The sequence below is a fragment of the Humulus lupulus genome, chromosome 8 (genome assembly GCF_963169125.1).
Source record: "Humulus lupulus chromosome 8, drHumLupu1.1, whole genome shotgun sequence".
In the NCBI taxonomy this organism is placed as follows: Eukaryota; Viridiplantae; Streptophyta; class Magnoliopsida; order Rosales; family Cannabaceae; genus Humulus; species Humulus lupulus.
In genome coordinates, this window is record NC_084800.1 from 110,565,246 (window position 1) to 110,588,459 (window position 23,214).

Below are 23,214 nucleotides of genomic sequence, written 5' to 3' on the forward strand. Positions count from 1 at the left end.
CAAGTTTAAGGCTCAAAAAGGGTGACTAAGGATAATTAAATAAAGGTTGGCTTGAAAGGCACAATCGATCCAATAAAATTGCCTAAATCACTTTTCTAAACACATGTCATCAAGGATTTCGCCTCAAAGGCCAAACAATGCAAGTTTTATCGAATTCAAATTGTCATACCACCAACCCTAGTCCAACATATATAATAAACTCCAAATTGATGCATTTTCAAAACATATTAAAAATTTCCCACAAAACCTTTAAATTAAACTCTAAACCAATTGAACCAAGCACACAGTTGAATTCAATTTCCTTTTCATGAGCAAAAACAAAGCAGCAACAGACACGAATGATGGTTTAACAATTACACTACACAACACAGAAAATCAAACAAAAGGCTAAGAGCTAAACTAAACAACGCATAAAACAAAACAAAACAAAATAAGCTCTCCCCCAAACTTAAAATGTACATTGTCCCCAATGTAAGAAAGAAAAGAACAAGGGAAGAGAACTTACCTGACCAGCCACATCAATATGGCGGTGGTGGTGGAGGGAACGAAGGACCTTCGAAAGGCTGAGATTGCGGAGGTTGAGGTGCAGGAAAACCAGTAAAGGATGGGGGTGGAGGCGGAGAGTAAAACAGAGAGTACGGTGGATAATGTGGAGGTGGACCAAAATAAGTGCGATCCGAATCATCTAGCGACCAGCGGTTCACCAAATTTTTTAATTGAGCCACATGACTCACTTCATAATCATAACGCTGGCCTAAATACTGATTCACCATATGCTGTTGCTGAACCACATATTGATTCTGTTGGATTAGATAGTCCAACTTCTCATTGACTTGCTGCAAGCTTGAATTGCTACCGCCACCCAATAAAACTGGTTCATCTTCCTCCTCCACAACAGCTTCCACACGGCGCTTTCCTTTTTTTCTTGCTTGTGGCACATATAAAGAAGGCTCAGGATAGTCATTCATCAAATTAATGGATAATGGTTGCTGCAGCGAATGATAGATATCAGTAACGAACTCTGGGACACCAACCTTACAGCACAACATTGTGATGACTGATCCATGGGCTAAACCGCCAGTAGTGTGCCCTTTTTCAATGAAATTGATGTTGGCCTTTATCCAAATACCCGGATTAACACTCATGCCCTGCATCAATGCGTACATCAATAAGGCTCGATCTTTAGTCATATCAGATACATGACTAACAGGCATGAATCGAGCACACACAAAGAACGCCCAAAATCTCGCCTCCATGTTAAGCTGGCATGATGCTATACTTTTGGGGAGGCTGCCAGATAAATTCCAAGGGGCGCCTTCAAAACACAGTTTATCAGCCACAGCCGCAAAATCTATAGATCCGCTCAAGAATTGGGCATATTCCTCCTCCTCCTGTTTGATATGCGGGACTTTGAACACCCTATTAATCGCTTCAGCAGTGAAGGGCACACGTTTTCCTCGAACAAAGACTGTGTCATTGTGTTTATCTCGTAAGTTGGCATAAAACTCATACACCAACAACACATTAGCCTGAGCCAGCCTAGTTACAAAATCTCCCCATTTCCTATTCATGAGATTCACCCGAACCCGTTCAAAAATCGGATGAACAAATGGTTCAGACTGAAATTCCACTTCCCTCTCGGGGATCAAAGGTTTCCTGACAAATTTCTCATACCGCTCCTGAGCCTGGAAATTGATAAATCGAGTCTCATCATACTCATGCTCAGAACTTTCTTCCCTAGATTGAGACGCAGATGCTTGCCCCTTTCCCTTGTCCTTATTTCTACCCGCTCTACTCTTGGGTGCCATTATCTCTATTATCACCAAACCACAAGACAAAAATTTTACAGCACCTCCCCTATCAATGGACCCTTTTCCTCTTCACAAACAGTAACAATATTCAACCTTTCAAGCAAATCAACTAGAATCCCCAAACCCAAGCCACAGAAAGGATTCACCCTCTTTAATCAATCAAGGCCAGCCAATCCCAAATATCACAACAAAACAAATCAGAGGAGAAAAGGGAAGAAGACCACTTACCAAACCTTTGCAATAGATTCCCTTACGCTTGAATGTGAATACCCCCTTCAGAATTTCCACTTTTTGCAAGACATTAGATCAATGAATTCCTAGGGTTGCAAAACAGATTTGGGGAAAAATTGAAAGAGGTTGGAATGGAAGGGAAGAAAGAAGGAAATAAGATGAAAAATGAAGGAAAGATGGAGGGTGTGTGGGGAAATTTCTGGGAAAAAGGGTGCAATGGAAAGGCTATGGAGGTTATGGAGAGGATGGGAATAAGAAAATAGGGATGAAGAAAAAGAAAGAAGAGGAAATGAGAAAAAAATTCGCACCTTTCTGATTTTTTAAGTGGTTTACTGGGCCGAGCGCTATAGCGCTATAAGAGTAGCGTTGTAGCGTTTATACGCGAAATTGAATTTTTCCTCTGGAACCAGCGCTACAGCGCTGGTTTAACAGCGCTGTAGCGCTTGTTGACCCCCGAATTGCCTGTTCCTCTCTGAGAAGAGCGCTATAGCGCTGCAAGTCTAGCGCTGTAGCGCTATAGCTCCTGAAATCACCACATTTATCATTTTTTCTTTCTTTTTATTATTTTTTTATTTTTTTTATTTTTTTTCATTTTTTCATTTTTTTTCTTTCTCTTTTTCACGATTTTCACGGTTCAAAAATACATGAAAATAAAAATAACAACTAAATACAAAATCCCATCATTGTTCAAAACCAAATAAAATAAAATAAAATTTACAACTGAGAACTGCCTTCTCAAAGCGCTGTCTTTAACATCATTTAGCCGGACGCTGGATCCCTCTTCAAAGAGGCTTCAGAAGAAGGACAGACTTTGCTTGATCAAAAGTACCACCCAAGTAAGGTTTCAATCTCTGACCATTGACTTTAAAGGAATCACCTGAATCGCCCCGAACTTCTACAGAACCATATGGAAAAGCTTGAACAACAGTGAATGGCCCTTACCATCTTGACTTCAATTTGCCAGGAAACAGTCGAAGTCTTGAATTGAACAAAAGTACCTGCTGCCCTGGTTGGAACTCCCTTCTGATTAAGTTCTTGTCATGCCAAGCCTTTGTTCTTTCTTTATAAATCTTGGCATTCTCATAAGCCTCATTTCTGAACTCATCAAGTTCATTCAGTTGCAACAGCCTTCGTTCACTAGCGGCATTCCAATCAAAATTCAACTTTTTCATAGCCCAGAATGCCCTGTGCTCCAATTCGACTGGTAGATGACACGCTTTACCAAACACCAACCTGTAAGGAGACATGCCTATTGGTGTTTTGAATGCAGTTCTGTATGCCCAAATCGCATCATCTAACTTTTTCGACCAATTCTTCCTCGAACTGTCAACGGTCTTCTCCAGGATGCTCTTGATTTCTCTGTTCGAAACTTTAGCTTGCCCATTTGATTGAGGATGGTAAGGCAAAGCTTTACGGTGATAAACTCCATAACGAGCCAGCAATGCATCCAGTTGCTTATTCACAAAGTGTTTCCCTTCATCACTAATCAGAGCTCGGGGAGTGCCAAATCTAGTAAAAATATGTTTCTGCAGAAAATTAAGGACAGTTTTACCGTCATTGGCTCTAGTTGCTGCAGCCTCCACCCATTTGGATACATAATCCACTGCCAATAGAATGTATTCATTGTTGTAAGATGGTGGAAAAGGCCCCATGAAATCGATGCCCCATACGTCAAACAGTTCCACCTCAAGAATCCCTTGTAGAGGCATTTCGTTTCTCCTCGAGATATTGCCAATTCTCTGACATCTATCACAAGCCTTGACAAAAACATTGGCATCCTTGAATAATGAAGGCCAATAGAAACCGCTTTGTAATACCTTAGCCACCGTTCTTGATGCTCCAAAATGCCCTCCGCATTGTTGAGTATGACAGTGATTAAGAATGGACTGCATCTCTTCTTCAGGAACACACCTTCTGATAATCTGATCAATACAGTGCCTATAGAGAATAGGTTCCTCCCAATAGTAGTGTTTCACCTCAGAAAAGAATTTATTTAATTGCTGCTTTGACATTTCAGGAGGCACAATCTTGGCGACTAAGAAGTTCACTATGTCTGCAAACCAAGGGACAGCTAAGGTTTCACTTACCCCAAACAACTGCTCATCAGGAAAATGATCATTGATTTGCACTGCTTTCTTATTTTCAGTCTCCTCCACCTCAAGTCTAGAGAGATGATCAGCTACCACATTCTTGCTGCCCTTCTTGTCACGAATCTCCATGTCAAATTCTTGAAGCAACAGAATCCATCTAATCAGGCGGGGCTTGGCATCTTTCTTTGACATCAAATATTTAATGGCAGAGTGATCAGTGTAGACAATCACTTTGTTGCCAATCAGATATGGTCTAAATTTGTCACAAGCAAACACAATAGCTAGCAACTCTTTTTCTGTAGTAGCATAATTCAGCTGAGCATCATTTAGAGTCCGACTAGCATAGTAAATAGACCTGAATACCTTGTCAATCCGCTGTCCCAGAACTGCCCCCACTGCGTAATCACTGGCATCACACATCAACTCAAAAGGCAATTCCCAATTCGGAGCTATCACAATTGGAGCAGAAATAAGCTTTTCCTTCAAGAAATTGAACACCTTCAAACATTCATCATTGAAATCAAAGACAACTCCATTCATAAGCAGATTCGAGAGAGGCTTAGACACCTTTGAGAAATCTTTGATGAATCTTCGATAGAACCCAGCGTGACCAAGAAAACTTCTAACTCCTTTGACTGAAACTGGTGGAGGCAGCTTTTCAATGGTAGAAATTTTTGCTCTATCTACCTCAATTCCCTCACTTGAAATTTTATGACCAAGAACAATCCCCTCTTTCACCATAAAATGGAATTTCTCCCAATTCAACACCAGATTTGCCATCTCACAACGACGCAGCACGTTCTCCAAGTGACCCAAACAGAGGTCGAATGATGAACCAAAAACAGAGAAATCATCCATGAAAATCTCAATACACCGGTCTACCAAGTCTGAAAATATGGCCATCATGCACCGTTGAAATGTTGTAGGGGCATTGCATAGTCCAAATGGCATTCTCCTGAAAGCAAATGTGCCATAAGGACATGTGAAGGTTGTTTTCTCTTGATCCTCTGGTGCAATAGCGATCTGATGATACCCAGAATACCCATCCAAGAAACAGTAGTAGCTATGGCCTGCCAATCTATCAAGCATCTGATCAAGGAAAGGCAAAGGAAAATGATCATTCCTTGTTGCCTTATTGAGGTTGCGATAGTCTATACAAATCCGCCACCCCGTTACAGTTCTTGTTGGAATGAGTTCATTGTTCTCATTTTTCACTACAGTCATTCCACCCTTCTTAGGTACCACTTGCACAGGGCTCACCCATGCACTATCAGAAATTGGGTAGATCACCCCAACATCCAACCATTTAAGAATTTGCTCAAGTACTACATCCTTCATGGCTGGATTGAGTCTTCTCTGGGCCTCTATGGACGGCTTGCTATTCTCCTCCAATAAGATTTTATGCATCACTGTTGCTGGGCTTATTCCTCTAATATCTGCCAAGGTCCACCCAATGGCCAATTTATGCTCCCTTAAAACCCTCAACAGTTTCTCCAATTCTATCTTTGACAGGTCAGTTGACACAATGACCAGTAAAGTTTCATTCTCTCCCAAATAAGCATATTGCAAGTGATCTGGGAGGACCTTTAATTCCAACGGTGGTGGCTGCTGAATGGAGGTTAGCGGTTTATCAGTCGCATCCGCTAATTCTTGAAACTTCTTCCAATATGGTTGGAAGGAGTTTATCCAATTTACACATTCTCTGATCTCAGCATCATCATCGCCATCGCCCTCATCACCCAATAATACTGCCTCTAAGGCATCACTGCTCATCCTTCTCTTGGAGATTGCCTTTTCTATCACATCCACACTAAAGCAACTGTCACTAGCCACTGGATACTTCATAGACTTGAAGACATTAAAGACCACCTCATCTCCTTGAACTCTAAGCTTAAGCTCTCCTTTTTGAACATCAATAAGAGCTTGACCTGTGGCTAGAAATGGCCTACCAAGAATAATGGGGACATCTGTGTCCTCCTCCATGTCCAGAACAATAAAGTCAGCAGGAAATATGAACTTATCCACCTTCACAAGAACATCCTCAATAATACCTCGTGGATGTGTTAACGATCGGTCTGCGAGCTATAAAGTGACAGTTGTTGGTTTTGCCTCCCCCAAACCAAGTCTTTTAAACACAGATAAGGGCATCAGATTGATACTTGCCCCCAGATCACATAAGGCGTGCTTGCATTCAAACTTTCCAATGGTGCAAGGTATGGTGAAACTCCCCGGATCTCTCAGCTTTTGGGGTAACTTCCTTTGTAAAATCGCGCTGCACTCTTCAGTGAGTGCAACAATCTCATAGTCCTCCATTCTCCTTTTCTTTGACAAAATCTCCTTCATGAACTTAACATAACTGGGCATCTGCTCCAAGGCCTCAGCAAAAGGAATGTTTATGTGCAGCTTTTTAAACACCTCAAGAAACTTAGAAAACTGTTTATCAAGGGTAGTCTTTCTAAGCCTCTGAGGGTATGGAACTCTAACTGGCTGCTCAATGACAACTGAGGGACTCTGTTCTGACTTCTGATGGTCTTCAGTAACCCTTTCTGAATCAGACTGTGCACCCATCTCTTTTTTCTGAACCACTGCCTGTGGAGGTCTAGGCTGCTCTGTTTACTTTCCACTCCTCAAAGTAATTGTCTGAACTTGCTCCTTGGGGTTGACTTCAGTGTTACTAGGCAAGTTTCCCTGGGGTCTGTTATTGAGCATATTGGCCAACTGCCCAACCTGTGTCTCAAGGTTTCGAATAGAGGATCTGGTCTCAGTCATAAATTGAGTCTGAGTATTAGTAAGAGTCAATAGGGCAGCTTGCAGTTCATTAGGTCTCTCAGGTTGAGGCATTGATTGTTGAGGCCTAGGCTGTAGTGATGACGAAGCTTGATTCAAAGGTGGCTGAGGCATGTTATTCTGAAACTGGCCCTGAAACTGAGGTTGTTGGCCTTGATTATTCTTCCACGAAAAATTTGGATGATTTCGCCACCCTGGATTGTAGTTGTTGGAGAATGGATTATTGAGTGGCCTCTGAAAATTTCCCACCGCCTGAACTTGAGCATGATCCATTGGGGTGTTATTCATACAGATAGGGCACTGATCGACAGAATGAGCACCACCACACATTTCACACCTCACTGCCATCTGAACCGCATTAGCAGATACACTGCTCTGTTGCAACTGCTTGGTCAAAGAGGCTACTTGCGCTGTTAAAGCAGTGATTGCATCCAGCTCATGCACCCCAGCTACCTTTCTAACTCCTGATGATCTTTCCTCAGACCACTGATGGTTGTTTGTAGCCATGTCCTCCAACAACTCATAAGCACCAGCGCTCTTGCTCATAAAAGTGCCACCTGCTGCAGCATCAATAATGGTTCTGGTTGTCGGACATAAACCATTGTAGAAGTTCTGTACTAGCATCCACTGTTCAATGCCATGATGAGGACATCTTCTCAGGAGTTCCTTAAACCGTTCCCACGCCTCATATAATGACTCTCCGTCATTCTGGCAAAAGTTATTTATCTCTCCCCTCAATTTAGCAGCTTTGGACGGAGGGAAGAGTTTGGACAAAAATTTCTGAGCTAGATCTTGCCAGGTGACAATAGAGTTTGGCTGCAGAGAGTTCAGCCAAATTTTTGCTCTGTCCCTTAGAGAAAATGGGAAAAGCCTGAGCTTGATTGCGTCATCACTCACTCCATTGTATCTGAAGGTCCCACATAACTCCAGAAAATTGGACAAATGGGTGTGAGGATCTTCAGAGGGTAACCCATTGAATTGCACAGAAGACTGCACCATTTGTAGAATAGCGGGCTTTATTTCAAAGTTGTTGGCCTCTACAGTTGGTGGGCGTATACTATTTTGTACTCCCGTCAGAGTGGGTAGCACATAATCTCGCAGGCTCCTCTCAGCATTGGTTTGAGTCTGAACCCCTCGTACAACTCCAGGAGTTTGAACATTCCTGTCTTCCCTTTCATTCTGTGCCATCTTCACAGATTTCTGGGCCTCTCTCTTGTTCTTTCTGATTTGATTGCAAGACTTTTCAATCTCAGGATTCAGAGGAACAAGTGTGTCCTTTCCTTTTCTGCCACGCATATACCAGAATTCACCTGAGATAGATAAATTAAGCAACTAAACATATTAGATACAAGAGAAATTAAAATCAAATTAGAATAAAAATTAATTAGACTGATATTGATAATTATTTTCAGTCCCCGGCAACGGCGCCAAAAACTTGTTGCGATATTTATAGCTATGCAAGTGCACACAGTCGCAGTTCGTAATAAAATGGTAAAAACCAAGTATCGTCCTCAAGGACTGATTTATCAATTACCAATCAATTAATCCTTTAATTCTATTTGATTAAACAATTATCAGAGAGTTTAAACTAAGAAAAATACTAACGAAGCGCAATGAAGAATTAAACAAATTAACAAAGAGAATACAATTAGGACAATTGTGATTCTCTATTTTTCCACCCTGTTATTTCCTAATGCAAGCATCTATATCTCCTTCTCTCTATTCAAGAATAAGTTGCAACAACAATTCATAATCTGGTCAAGACTTATGAAATTCAATCTAAATGACAACTTCCTATATTTCTATGGTAAGTTGAATCATGTAGAGGGCATTAGCCACACAACTCAGAAAATAAGCAAATAACCTAGATACTTTCGTTCTAAATTAAATTTGCATCCAAACAATCAAAGCATATCAAATTTCACTTTTCAGATTTTAATTTGATTCATAAAATAGCAATTAGAGGTGATCAATCAATAATCGCACAATTAACATAGATTGCAAGGAATTGAAAGAGATGAAGAAGAATATCAATTTTGCATTAAACCATAACAAGGGTTTCCAAAAGATTCACATAAAAGCCCTAAAAGAAAATTTAGCCTATGATATTCATTCTAGCCATATAATTGTTTAATTACAAACATGAAAATTGACAGAAAAAGATAAAGAAAACTCAGGGACGAATCCTCCAATATCGTGTTCTTACTCCAGCCGTCGTCCTCTTCTTTCAGCCTCTCTCAGTCGCCTATATGATTCCCAAAAACCCTACTGAAAGTTCCCTCTGGAAAAGACTGAATTGCCCATAAAAAATAACCAATTATGCCAGAATTCGCGAAACCAGCGCTATAGCGCTGTAGTGCTAAACTCAGAAACGATACGGGGGAAAAACTGGGCACCAGCGCTGTAGCGCTCTTTTGGTAGCGCTATAGTGCTAAAGTCAGGAACTATCTTCCTGAAAACTGCGTCCAAGCGCTGTAGCGCTGATGTTGTAGCGCTGTAGCGCTTAAGTCAGTGTCGAACCTCTTCAAGATTTCTTCCTAGTGCTACGGCGCTCCCAAGGTAGCGCTGTAGCGCTACTTACAGAACCACCCAAAAGTCACAAATCCGTCTCGATTTCATTCCATTTTCGCTCCTTTTCAATATTTGCATCACTTAACATCAATAACCCTGAAACAAGAACAAACAAGCATAAATCCGAAATAAAACAACCCTAACTAATGAAAAATAGCCTAAAAACTAGAACCATAAACGAGCCTAAAACTCGTTTATCATTAGGCACTTGACCAAAAGAATTAAATAAAATGATACGAAGAAATACAGAAAAATTTAAAACTTTTATATAAACTTATTAGTATAAATTATTACACGTATGAATACTTTAAATTTAAGGCAGCCATATGAAAACTCTAAACCATTATTGCATTGCTATTGAGTCCGTGCTCCACAAGTTGCTCAACAGCTAAAGCCACACCTGGAAAAATGTTGGAAAATAACATAATGAGCTAACGCTCAGTAAGCAAATCTCATGCATACACATACACATGAATGTCGTGAGTTTGTAGTGCACATATACTAATATGCTGACTTATATACTTATGCATTTCATTTATTGCTCATGCACTTTCAAACTTTACTTTTATGCTCTTTCTTTTAGTTTCACATTTTTATGGGCCCAATATCACTTGTGCACACTGTTTGATTCGGCCAATGCCTGCAGGGCTTGTTACACATATCATATAGAATCCCATGGGTTCTCCTCCGGCTAGCCATCATCACAGCTAGGCTTATCATAACACTCATTTCATCGTTGACATAGCTGCCATACTTATTACACATATGGAGGAGAAAGACAGAAACATGGCAAACATATCTGAATGGTCAACTCTAACCTAGCCCACACTAGTGGGCAGCCACTATAAGTCTTATAGACTTCCGTCTTCTTTACTGAACTTACTTGATTGCTTCATCAAAACAGTGGCACCCTTTTTAAACATCTTATTATCACTTTGCTTAAGCCTTGTGTCATTAAAATGTTCACTTCACATAAGACATTTCAAGGCATTTCACAATTTTCCTCATATTTATATGCATGGTCTTATATCACATAATAATGTATCACATAACTGTACATGCCATGCATACATACTGATGCTGAAATGTCAATGTTCATGTTCATGATTCATGTTTGATGGTATTCAATCAAAGCATTGTATCACATCTCATATAACTCAAAACATCTTTAGTCATAATACATGAAGCTTTGGGTTGATGGCGTTGTTATACCTTAACGTAGAGCTATGTCTCAGGTCTAAGGTTTCCAGCCTAAAAACTTAAACGCTTCATATATCATAACATATAACAAATCATGAACATAAAGTAATCCACATATCCATCAACATAAGAACACATACTTGCACATAATTCATATCATTCTTAACCAAGTAAGACATCTTTCACATATCATGGAATTCATCAATTACATATCACACAACACCCTTATGGTGTTCATATAACCATTCTTCACATACTTATCATATGCATCATCATCATAACATACTTAACTCATCAGATGTACACAATCAATGTAGTCATGCATCTTACACTTAAGCACAAAAGGTGAGATTTACTTACCTTAGGTCCTTAGCTTATTTTAAAATTGCTCAGCAAGAGTCAATCAATCAAATCCATACAAATCCTATTCAAGGCACATCATTTATTAAATTCTATCAAAATCGTAAATATACACTATTGATAGTGTATATTAACAATACCATAAACTATATGAATGATAATAATAATTATTATCAACGTAATACAAATAACTCTTCATATAAAACATTGCTCATTTAATAATGTACTCTCATAATAATAATAATAATAATAACAACAATAATAATTATCATCTATAAATATACTTATTTCAATAATAATAACAAAATACATCAATAACAATACATATATGAATGTATATATATTCAAATAGTCATTTTATAAAAGAAATCATATTTTTAACATAAAATTGTAATAATCAATATAATGATAATAATATAAATATAAATATTTATATTATTATTAATTAGTCATAATATCAATTCCAGTGATATAATAAATATACTTTCTCCAAAATTCACTGGTCTTACAAATATCAATAACTGTAAGAAACTAATATTTGATATTATTTTAATATTCAAATATTAATATACAATAATAATGGTTAAATAATAGGTTTACTATAAATCACACTTTTCATATATATATATATATATATATATGAATCTGTATTCTTGATTTACTTAACAAAACAATAACAATAATAATTAAAATTAATTAATCATAATAATTTCCATATTAATGGAAAATCAATTAAATATGTATTTTTATAATTTATTTAATATTTAATATTTTCTAGAAAATTGGACAGCACAACGGCTATAAAGTGGACAATTCCAAAATCAAAACCTGTATCAAAAATACATATAATCCCAAACAGCCAGTATAATTACAGAAAAATATTCCATATATCAAGAATATATAATTATATACTATAAATACACATAATAACAATTATTCTAATCAATCACAATTAAATCACAATATATAGGTCAAAGAAATTATACCAAAGTGATCGGGTTCCACAACAAGTCAAACGATGATTTTCTGAGACTCAAAACGTACTTCAAAACCTCGAACACTAAGTTTCGACCGTCGGTCTACGGTGGATCGCGGTGGCTCGTGGTGGGCCCACCACCCAACTATGGTAGATGTAGGAACCAGTTATTGGGTTTTGAAGCCCACAACACGAGGAACACGATGGTGGTGACGGATCGGCAAACGGATGTCCGAGGTGGCCGAATCGCAACTTTGAAGTCGCGGGGTGGCCGAACTTAAATCGACCAGTTGAGGTGTTTAATCGGCGAGTGAGCTCTAGATTCTCGCGTGGTCGATATTTCGGAGGCCTCTGAATCCAACGGTCTGGCGCGTGGCTATAAACGGTGATCGCCGGTGGACGTTCGGTGGTCGGGCAGACGCACGCACGCGAGAGAGAGAGAGAGAGAGAGATTTTCTGAGGAGAGAGAGAGAGGGGCTCAGGTAAAAAATAAAGGCTGAAGCCTTTTCTTTTCTTTTTTTTTTTTAATTTATTTTTAAAATTATACTTGGACCCAAAATACTAAAATTCTTTTCAAATAAGCCCTTTAGCAAAACTTTCTTAATTTTATAAAAATCCCCAATTAAAATTATATGACATTTGGGTCCAATACTTGACTACTCAAGTTTCTCTCTCTTTATTCTCATTAAAAACATAAAATCATATTTTAAACACTATTTTTCCATTACTATTTCTTAAATTTGTAAACTTGTACATTTTATGTATTAAAACTCTAATTTATAATAAATAAATGTATTATGAAAATGTTGGATATTACATGTGGTCCTGAGGATGCTTAGTTGGTCGCATCGGAAGAATAAGGATTTCACCAAGTCTGTCTTCTCGCCGATGTTATCGAAGATCACTCTAAGTTTTATTTGATTGACGTCAAGCAGTTATGTTAAGCTATATGTTTATCTTTTATGATTATTTGAGTTAAATCAATGTTTTATGTTGTTTGCAGTTGATTGTCCTTCTGTTGTTGAAACCTCGACCAATAGAGGTCGATTATTACAGCTCCTTGACTCCGGGAGATGTTCCCTTATATCTCAGGCTTGGCCAGGATCCTGACGAGTTTAATGGGGAGGACGAGGCGGCCTTGGATTTTGAGAAAGTGGCCAAGATAGTTTCTCAGGTTGCCCAGGCAACAAAGATTTTTGATGATGTTGTCCTTGAGGCGGAGGAGGTTCCCACCCCTCTTGCTTCCCCTTCTGCAGCCCCATCCCCAGCCCCCGCTCTAGCCGATATCAAAGAGTTAGTTCAGTGGTTGGAGAGAGTCGAGGGTCGACAAGAGACCCTCCTGAAGAACCAGCCAGTGAAAATGGACGCAGTCAGTCAAATCCTGACATTTAACAATCGAGGGACTCTAGGGCTGATTCAGACTCAGAGTCGCTGGATATTCTAGATGACTTTGAAATTGATCCATCCACTCATCCCACCATTTTTGTGACACCTGATGCCGCGACTATAGGAGTCGCTATTGTCAACCCTGAGGAGGTGCATGAGGTTCAGTTTAAGAGGAGAAGATATAGGCCAGAACGGTTTGAGGACTACACTGATCCAACAAGGAAGAGACCTCAGACTGATGCAGCTGCAGATACAGAGGAGGCATTGGTGCTCAACCTTCTCAATAAGCCAGGTGTCAAACAATATAGGACACTCTACAAATGGATGCTTGGAGACATCCCCAACAAGACTCCAAGGGATGTGAAGATACGGTGTCACGATCTAGCATGGTTTCTAACGTAGAAGACACCCCGATCGTGGCTCGATGATAGGGTAAGCTATTTATTTAAAATGTTAACAAATTCTATCCTATTTTGAAAATGGTAAGTTATGTTTTTTCTGGCTCAATATAGGCTCGATAAGGGCTCAATGGGACTTTCTATAAGCTTGATAAGAGCTCAATAGGGGCTCGGTGGGGGACAAGGTAGGCCTTGAGGTTAGATGTATGAACTGGCTAGATATGAGCTCGATGGGGAACTTGGAGAGTCTTCGAATGAATTGTTTGAGAGCTCGATGGGGAGCTCGATAGGGTTCGATAGAGGCTCGATATGAGCTCAATGCATGCTTTTCAAACTACATTTCAATCATTTTTGCTAACTTTTTTTTTTGTCTTCTCTTGTAGCATATTGATTCGACACAATACATGCTTCGTAGGCATCTCTAGTTATTCCCTAAGACATATCTCCAGGGTGCTGTTGTGATGAGCGTGATGTTCTCACAAGTGATACATGCCAGATATGATCAGTACAAGAACAATACTAACAAAGAAAGGTACCTTTGGGATGCTGACGTCATGTCCATGGTGATCGACCTCGAGCAACAGTTTCTAGCGTCTTGATCAAGATTTCATGATGTATATTGGTGATAGAATTATCAACAGTCTCATTGGTTTGCCATTGAGGTTTCTATTTCTAGTTGGACATTCACCATATATGATTCAAACATCTCGGTGATTAGTGACGCACAGATGGAAGAAATTATGAAGCCATGGTGCAGGTTGTTTCCTTCTCTATTGCTGTAGAGTAAAATGTTCAAGGATAGCTTGATGTTGAAGATTCCTGCATCAGGAAAGAAGCCACATCAATTCACATTGCACCACCTACAGTGACACGAGCTCACTCAGTCCAAGAGAAGGTAAATAACATCATCTTTATTCAATATTAGTTTCTAAGAAAATTTATATTATTGTACATTTAATGTTTATATGTTTTTTACAGTGGAGATTGTGGTGTGTATGCTATCAAGCATATTAAGCATCTCATTTTCGGCCTTCCATTGGAAACCATTTGCGATGAGAATATAGAGTTGTTCAGGAATAAGTGGATGACAGACTTGTAGTATCAGAATGTGCAACCTTGACAGGCTTCCACACCATCAAATACTTGTATATTTTGTTTTTTTATTGGACATATTTTTCAAGAGCGATTATGATAGGCTCTTCATTTTTTATGATGACTGTATATATACAGTTGCTTTACATCTTCTGTTTGTGTTTCGGGTTTTTTAGTGATAACTATAGAAATATAACTGTTGTAAAGGTATTATCGAGTTGTTATTGAGCTGTTATTGAGCAACATACATATTCGACTTTAAATTTATTTTAATAGGCTATTATCGAGCTCATATCGAGCATCCATTGAGTAAGAAAAAAATCAAGTTTAAAATTCATTTTAACAAGTCTATCATCAAGCAATTATCGAGCCTATGTCGAGCCATAATCGAAACATATCGAATTTATATCGAGCTACACAGAATTTGGCAAAAAAAAAAAAAAATCAAGGGACACCAAGCAAAGTTAAAAGTAAAAATGCATCCAAATTGAGACAAATAGTTTATTATCTAGCTTTGCATGAAGCCCTGTTGTGGCCAAGACCACCACACATACTACCCTTACGCTCTTTGCGCAACACTTCGCCTATCGACGGATAACGTTTTGTCTTCGTTTTTCCTACTTTTTTCTTCTTCGAGCAACCAACTGGCTGTTTCTCAATGAGTACCCCAACTTCCATATTCTTTATGTCCTCGAGAACTATCAACTCGTCCTCATTGACAGTTGGGTAAATTGTTTCTTTATACGAATCCCTCTACATCTCTGTAGTGTAGAATGATGAACACAGTGAGTAAATGTTAACATCGCGGTCGATGGCTGCAGCCACTGCATGAACACAAGGTATCCCTATAGTTTGAAACATGCCACAGGAGCATGATTTGGTCGTCAAATTCACCTCACCATCACCATCACCATCTGGGTCTACCACATGAAATTCGAACTGTCCAAGAGCGTGGACTTTCAAGTACCTTGCATCAGCTGCAACACCTGCCAAATCTTTCTCCATTAGTGGTGATAATTTTGATGTGCACTTCTCTACCTCATCACGACACCCAACAAACGATGATTGAAGTGTGAAACGAATGAACTCCACAAAAGTAGTGTCTGGGAAGGTTATTGCGTCTCCGGTTTTGTTGTTGAAGCTTTCGGTGTAGTTGCTTGTTATTATATTGTATCAATTCCCAGGAAAGTAAGCACAAGTCCACTTATTGAAGTCAATACCGTCGAGATATTTACCTATGGTAGGATCCATTTTCTTTATCTTGTTAAAGAATTTGTGAAATTTTGACTTCCGAAATGCATATGCCGCATTCCACATCTCCGTGTGACAGTGATCAGTCTTGAGTTACATTCATACTTATATGATGGTAGGATGCACCATGGTAGGCATCAGGGAAGACGACATCAAGAGCATGAATAATGCTAGCATGCCTGTTTGATACAAAAGCTAGATTATCAACAACTCCAATGGCTTCCTTAAATTTCATCATGAAATACTTCCAAGAATTGTGATTCTCACTGTGCACCAACACGAATGCAATTGGATAAATGTGGCTATTTGTATCAAATGCAACAACACACAACATGTGGCCACCATACATTGTCTTTAAGAAAGTGGCATCCACACATATCGCAAGACAAAATGATGTAAATCCCCTTTTACAAACTCCAAGTGAGAAGAAGCAGTAAAGAAAACGACCATCCTCTATGACGAAATCGGTTATTTTACCTGGATTCTTTTTGTGTAGCATGTGCAAGTAAGATGGTAACTTGGAGTAGGATTCTTCAGGCGTCCCACTGACATAACTGAGTACCTTCTCTCTGCATCTCCATGCCTTCATATAACTTATATTGATCCCAAAAGATTTATTCATATCCTCCTTTATGTTGTTTTCCATGTAGCTAGTGCCATTAGTAGCATATTTGTTCTTGATAAGGTGCCCAATAACCAAGGTGCTGCTTGACGGTGGTATTTCTGTCGCGCTTCTAGTGAGCACGTATGTACACTATTGTAAACAGTGATCTCAACACATGGATGACCGCGCTAATTATTTCCCTCTTAATCTCCAACCACAGTTAGGATCCTTGTAGGTGATATACCACACATTAGTACCAGAATTCTTTACCACAAACTCAAAATTATTCTTCATTGCAAAGAGAGCCGCTTTGGTTTTCAAATCCATCTTGTTCTCAAAAGTCTTCCCAAGGTGTATTTCACTCAACGATGCACCAGAATAAGAGGTATGTGATCGAGTAGAGGCCATAACATCTTCTTTCGTAAACATGGGAGCATTCCATCTTCTGTGATCTTTTGTTGAAAATATTGGAACGTTCCCTTCTGTTTTACCAGGACGACTAAAGCTGGTCCCAGGTGTCCAGAGTCCTTGACTTGGTAGGTTCGCCCTGGAAATAAGGCGTACTGCCTGTTCTTGTACTTGTTCGACTTGCAAATCATCAGACCTGTCAATAGACACTTCTACACTATAATATGCATCTGAATTGTACCTCGAACCCTCATTAAATTTAGCTACTAGATCATCATTCACATAGGGGTTGTATTCATACTGGTTGTCCCTTAGGTCACCAATAGGACCTTCCACAGGTTCTGCCTCAGGTCCAACAGTACCCACAAGATCAACACCAACAGTACCCACATGTGCACCCACAAGATCTCTTTCTGGAACAAAAGAGCCCACCTGTAATACCCTGGAATCCCTAATGCGGTTTAATGGCTGGATTAGTAGGCCGGGAGGGACATAATTGTTTAATTATTCCATTAAATGATTATATGCATATTTATATGAATTATATTATAATATGATGTTAAATGCATGCATGTGGGTCCACATTTCATTACAAAGGTGTTTTGGTAATTTGGTCCGTTGAGAGCGTAATTGTATATTTGTATGCATGTCGGTGATATATTGTTGAGACCACATTATAATGTGGGTTTGTTCGAGCTATTCGGCATGAGACGATCTTGGAATATTAATTAGCGGTCTAGTCATAACAGGTTTAAGTTCAGGGCTTGGGGTGAGTCTCGGGGTGATTTTAATGATTAGAGTGTTGCCAGGAATTAAATGGTAACAAGATATGAATTATTGGTATTTGAGATTATTGAGAATAGCAGGAATTGGATAGCGTTAATTATGATTAACGAGATAGGTGGGAAATACCAATTTTGCCCTTGGGAGCCTTTAGAAACCCTTATTAGACCTAGGGGTATTTTGGTCTTTTCACCCCTAGGATAGATATAAGCCATTTAAGGCTGTAGAAAGAAGAGAAAACAGAGCATAGATTGAAGCTTCTCCTGTACCTATTTTTCTTCTTTTTCTTTGTGATTTTTGAGCCATTCTTGAGGATTCAAGCTTGAGAAGTAAGTCTTGAGAGCTTGGGAGTATGTTCCACCATTTAAGAGCATCATAATCTGAGCTTGAGGTAAGTTTCTAACCATTAAATTCCCTGGTTTGCCCCGTTTTAGCTCTGGTTTTCAGCTGAGATTCCTAGGTTGGATGATTGGTTTTGTTGGGAGTTTTGGCTAGGGTTCTTGTGGTTGTGATGCTTGGGGTATGTAAGGATGGTTTTTGGGTTCATTTGGCACCAAAAATGAGATTTGGAAGCATTGGAATCGAGTTGGAATTGAAGGAGTCGAAGAAGGAGGTTTCAGGGGAGAATCTGTCTGGGGGTAGCGCTACAACGCCCATTAGAGGGTGCTATAGCGCTACACAGGATGTTGCTGGGCGGTTTGGGGTTCTGAGTATAGCGTTGGGGCGCTATTGAGCAGCGATGTAGCGCTACTCTGTTCCTCCAGAATCCCATTTTGAGTGTTTTTAAGGGTTTTTGGCTCGGGGTTTCAATCCTTAAGGTCCGAGATCGAATCTACTCACCGTGTGGACATGTTTTGAGGTCCCAAGAGTGGGGTTTAGGTTACGACCCTTTCATTGTGGATTTTCATTAATGTAGGTTATAATTGGTTGTGATTAGGTAACCGTTAAGGGACCAAAAGGTTGATCGTTCTCATGAGTCGTTCTTGTTCTATTTCTCACTCGAACCGGAGGTAAGAAAACTGCACCCTGTGTATATGACATGCATGATTGTTGTTTGGGCATGTTGGTTGATAAATATGGACATTGATTGCATATGAAATGCTAGCGGATGTTGTTTACTTGTGTATGACACTAATTAGTCAGGGACGGCACTGATCGCGTATCACTGACCCAAGAGTCAGAAACGGTATAAGCGTCTTGAACGCAGGGCCGAATGAAGATTAGATCTAATCGATATCAGCGTTGAATGACTCTAAGACATTAATGCTGGACCGAACCTAAGGTCGATGAATCTTATAAGCTCTTGACTATTCTAAGCTAGTTACTCAGAGCTAGGGCCTAAGGCCTAGGTGACAGCTTGTCACATGGCTAGGGAGCGGAATCCCATGGTTATGACTCTATGGTCATGAGGTGGGTTATGTTGGTGACTAGTCATCATGTACCTATCCTGTTTAAGCTATTGAAAGGATCACTTATTTCTAAAGCCCCGGTGACCCTATCGTCACACGGCTAATGGGAACGGAACCCACTTTAGTGACTTTTCCAATTGTCACTCCTTTGTTTTGGACTAAAAGTCCTGAATGATTATTATGATCATTGTTGATATTATATTCATGCTATATTGTGTTTTCTTGCTGGGCTTTGGCTCATGGGTGCTATGTGGTGCAGGTAAAGGGAAAGAAAAGCTCACCTAGCCTTGAGTGGAGAGCTTAGGTGGTGATGTGTACATATGCGACCGCTTGTCTACCATGGCCAAGGAGGTCTCAGAGGAACTAGGGGGTTTACCCTATTTTTGCCGCTTAGGTCGGCGGATTTGTAAATTTGAAACAGTAATGACCATTTTGAGTTGTAAATAACTTGTAAAAGTTTTTTTTATGGGTTCATGAACAGTTTTATGTATTAAATAAAATATATCATTTCCTTTTGATTGTTTTCCACCTTAGCTTGTTAATAACACTTAGAAGCATGTTTTTAACCAAAGGACTCGGGTAGCGAGTCAAATTTCTCGTTCACCATTCACCATAACTGTTCTGGGGTAACCAGGGCGTTACACCACCTCACTATGAACTTTATTAACACTGGGACCAGGAGTGGAATATGGATCTGAAATGATAATCTTCTTAATAGGAGTGACACACAAGGCAATCCTTTCTTTTGCTGTTACTCCTAAGAATGAACGAACACCAAGATCACTTTCAACATGAACGGGTGTAAACGGTTGGTCGCCGCACGTGTAAGGAACCTCCAATTTCAACCCATTTGTCTTTTTATCAACATGAAGTTCCTTGTGCAATATGTCAAGAAGTTGCAAGTACGTTACGTCATTCTCCATCGGTATCACTATGCATTGAGCATCCTTAAAAATCCACTTCCTCCGTTCTATTTCCCAAATACCATTGTAAGATACAAAAATATAAACAATGGAACCTGTGATGAAAAAAAAAAGTTAACAAATAGTATTTTTTTTAGGTTTTAAAAAGAAATCTATCGAGCTTCTATCAAGCCTACATCAAGCTCTGTCGAGCTTCTACCGATCCTACATCGAGCAACAAGTTTTTAAACCGAACATAACCCTAACCAAACATTTCATCCAGCCCCAATCAAGCTCTAATCGAGCACCATATATCGAGCAACATCGAGAACTTAACAGAACCTACACCATTTGCATATTATCGAGCCCCTATCGAGCTCCCATCGAGCACATATCGAGACACTAGTAAACCAAATAGTCTAGGGTCCAATCGAACCCATATCGAGTTCCTATCGAGCACCATAGAGAAATAAATTCTATACCTATCGAGCTATCATCGAGCCACTATCAAGCAGCATTGAGCAATATTGAGCTCACAACTTAACCGTCTTCTACATACTATCGAGCAGCTATCGATCTGTTATCGAATACCTATCGAGCAAAAATGTTACAGAAAACCTAGAAAAATGCACATCGTGAAATCTCCCAAAAAAGCCCAAAAACACACCAATATGGGCTCACATTTGTTCGAAATAGCCAACAAAAAAGTAAACAAATAATACCTAACACAAAAAAAAAAAAAGAAATCTTCTTACCCATGGTTTTTGTCCTAAAAAATCCCTCAAAATGGATGTTGCATTTGATATTGAGATCTTTACAGAGATAATAGAGATGGCTAACAATGATTTCATCAAAAATTTAGACACAAATCACGAGTTTCGATGATGGTTTTGTGAGATAGAAAGAGTGAGAGAGAAGAGAGAGGAAGAGGGGGAGAAGGTTTTAGTGTTCTTGATATTTTGGGAGGGGTATTTTGGGTAGATGGGAAATTTTTAGCACCAAAATGAAATAGTTAATAGTGGTGGTATTCTTTTGTAATAATAGACACTATTATGCCTATTCAGTGAAATTTCCCTTCTCAATTCTGAAAACATAAAAAACTAAAGGCAAAAAACAATATCAAACATATTTTAAAAACTTTTCTATAATGGTTGGAACAAAGATGTTTTGGGTTGATGGGCATTCGGAAAGTTTAGAAACATGTTTGATGTTTCTAAAAGGTTTTAGCACCTGAAGAAATGAGATGTACTTGTGAATTTTGAATCTAATTAATTTATATTTTTTATTTGTTGATTTATTTATTTTATAATTTTTTAAACTTTTAATAGATATATTAATTTTATAAGATTTTTATTTTTATTTGTAATAGTTGAATGGATAAGTGTAATTATTAGTGAATATAAATAGTGATGGTTTAACTATATTCTTGATGATATTTGTTGTACTCATTTTTCTAACTTTGAAGAAAAACACATGGAGTAGACGTACGAACTATAGTTATTCATAACATGATAGCAACACAACAACATTTACGAGCTAGATGTTATTCAAGTAAGGATATCCATTATCTCAAGGGATGTACATCGGTCCATTTGATTGAGTTATATAACATATTTCAATTAACTTAATGTAAAAATTGGGTTGCAAACATCCAACTGTAGTACGTCCAAAAAAAAAGTTTAACTCATCTAACAGTTTTGGGTTAACCCGCCCAAATTGATCTTCAATATTTTTTTTAGTTTTCAAATAATCAAATTCAATAAACTAAAAATATTGTATACATCTTTCAAGCTTAAGAATATTATTCTTAATTCATTGTTAAAAATATAAAGTTTCATTCTTTTTATTTTTTTAAAAAATATAATATATGCAATATTATAAATGATATATATACATACATATAAACTTGTATTCAGTTTATTCTGGTTACATTGGGCGGGTTGGAATATGTTCCAACCCTCCTAATCTAATAATTGGACAGTTTGAATTTTCGTTGGGTTATTCGAGTTACGTTTTTTATCGGTTTGGTTTGGACAAGTTATTTGGGTTGGATAGTTTGCAAAGTTTTTTGAACAACCCTAATAAACCCAGTTTACTTAGCAAGAGAGTCTACTCAGGTAATGCAAATACAACGATCTACAACTTATTAAATGCCCACTTAAGGATAACATTATTTTAGGAAGGTTATTAATGCGGAATATTGATTCCTCTAGCTAGTTCATGAAGATTGAGTGCAAATAAATGAATCACTTAAATAGAAATTAGTTTGATACTATTCTTTATTAAAAGAGAATATTGAGATATTGATTGAGTCAACCCTAGATGGAGGGAAGTTACCCTTTTATGGGATTTAAGTTGTAAATGGTCTCCATAAACAGGCGAAGGTTAATAATTTATGATGTTTTTTTGGCATAATAAAACTCTGCCAAATTGTACAATCAAAGGAGTTTATAAAAAACTTAGTAATAACATTATCTTTTTCTTAAAGCTACTTTATTTGGTAAACGACTCATTGACGTAGGATTCTTTAACATCTGAATCACGTAAATTCCAATATCTCAAATAATTGTCATTGGTAAAACACATGACCAATAATATTATTAAAAAAATAAGAACTTTCTTGTCTTATTTTCCTTGAGTTCATTTTAGATTTAGTCATATAGTTGGTTAGGGAGGCTAATACCTTAATCCACTTTTTGGCTAAATTTACTCTAGGGTTAGACAATAAATTTATATGGAATATGGTCATTCAAACTTGTGTTGCTTCTCGTATTTCTTGAATCCCATGTACTAAACACTTTTCTAGTTGAATGGATTTATTATTTTGAAAGAAAAATAAATAATAAATAAGTAGTTAACAATTTGGTACTAATGGTGTACCCAAATTGATGTAGGAGATATATTTATCAATCTTATTTAGTATAGTCTAGAACTTTAATTTGTTATATTTTGCTA

At 38.3% G+C, this 23,214-nt stretch overlaps 1 non-coding gene across 1 annotated transcript; it reads left to right on the forward strand.

The window, feature by feature from the left end:
• Positions 1-7,553: 7,553 nt before the first annotated feature.
• On the forward strand, positions 7,554-7,660 carry LOC133798896 (small nucleolar RNA R71). Its single transcript, XR_009876112.1, has one exon. It is a non-coding gene; the product is annotated as a small nucleolar RNA R71 (small nucleolar RNA).
• The last annotated feature ends 15,554 nt before the right edge of the window (positions 7,661-23,214 follow it).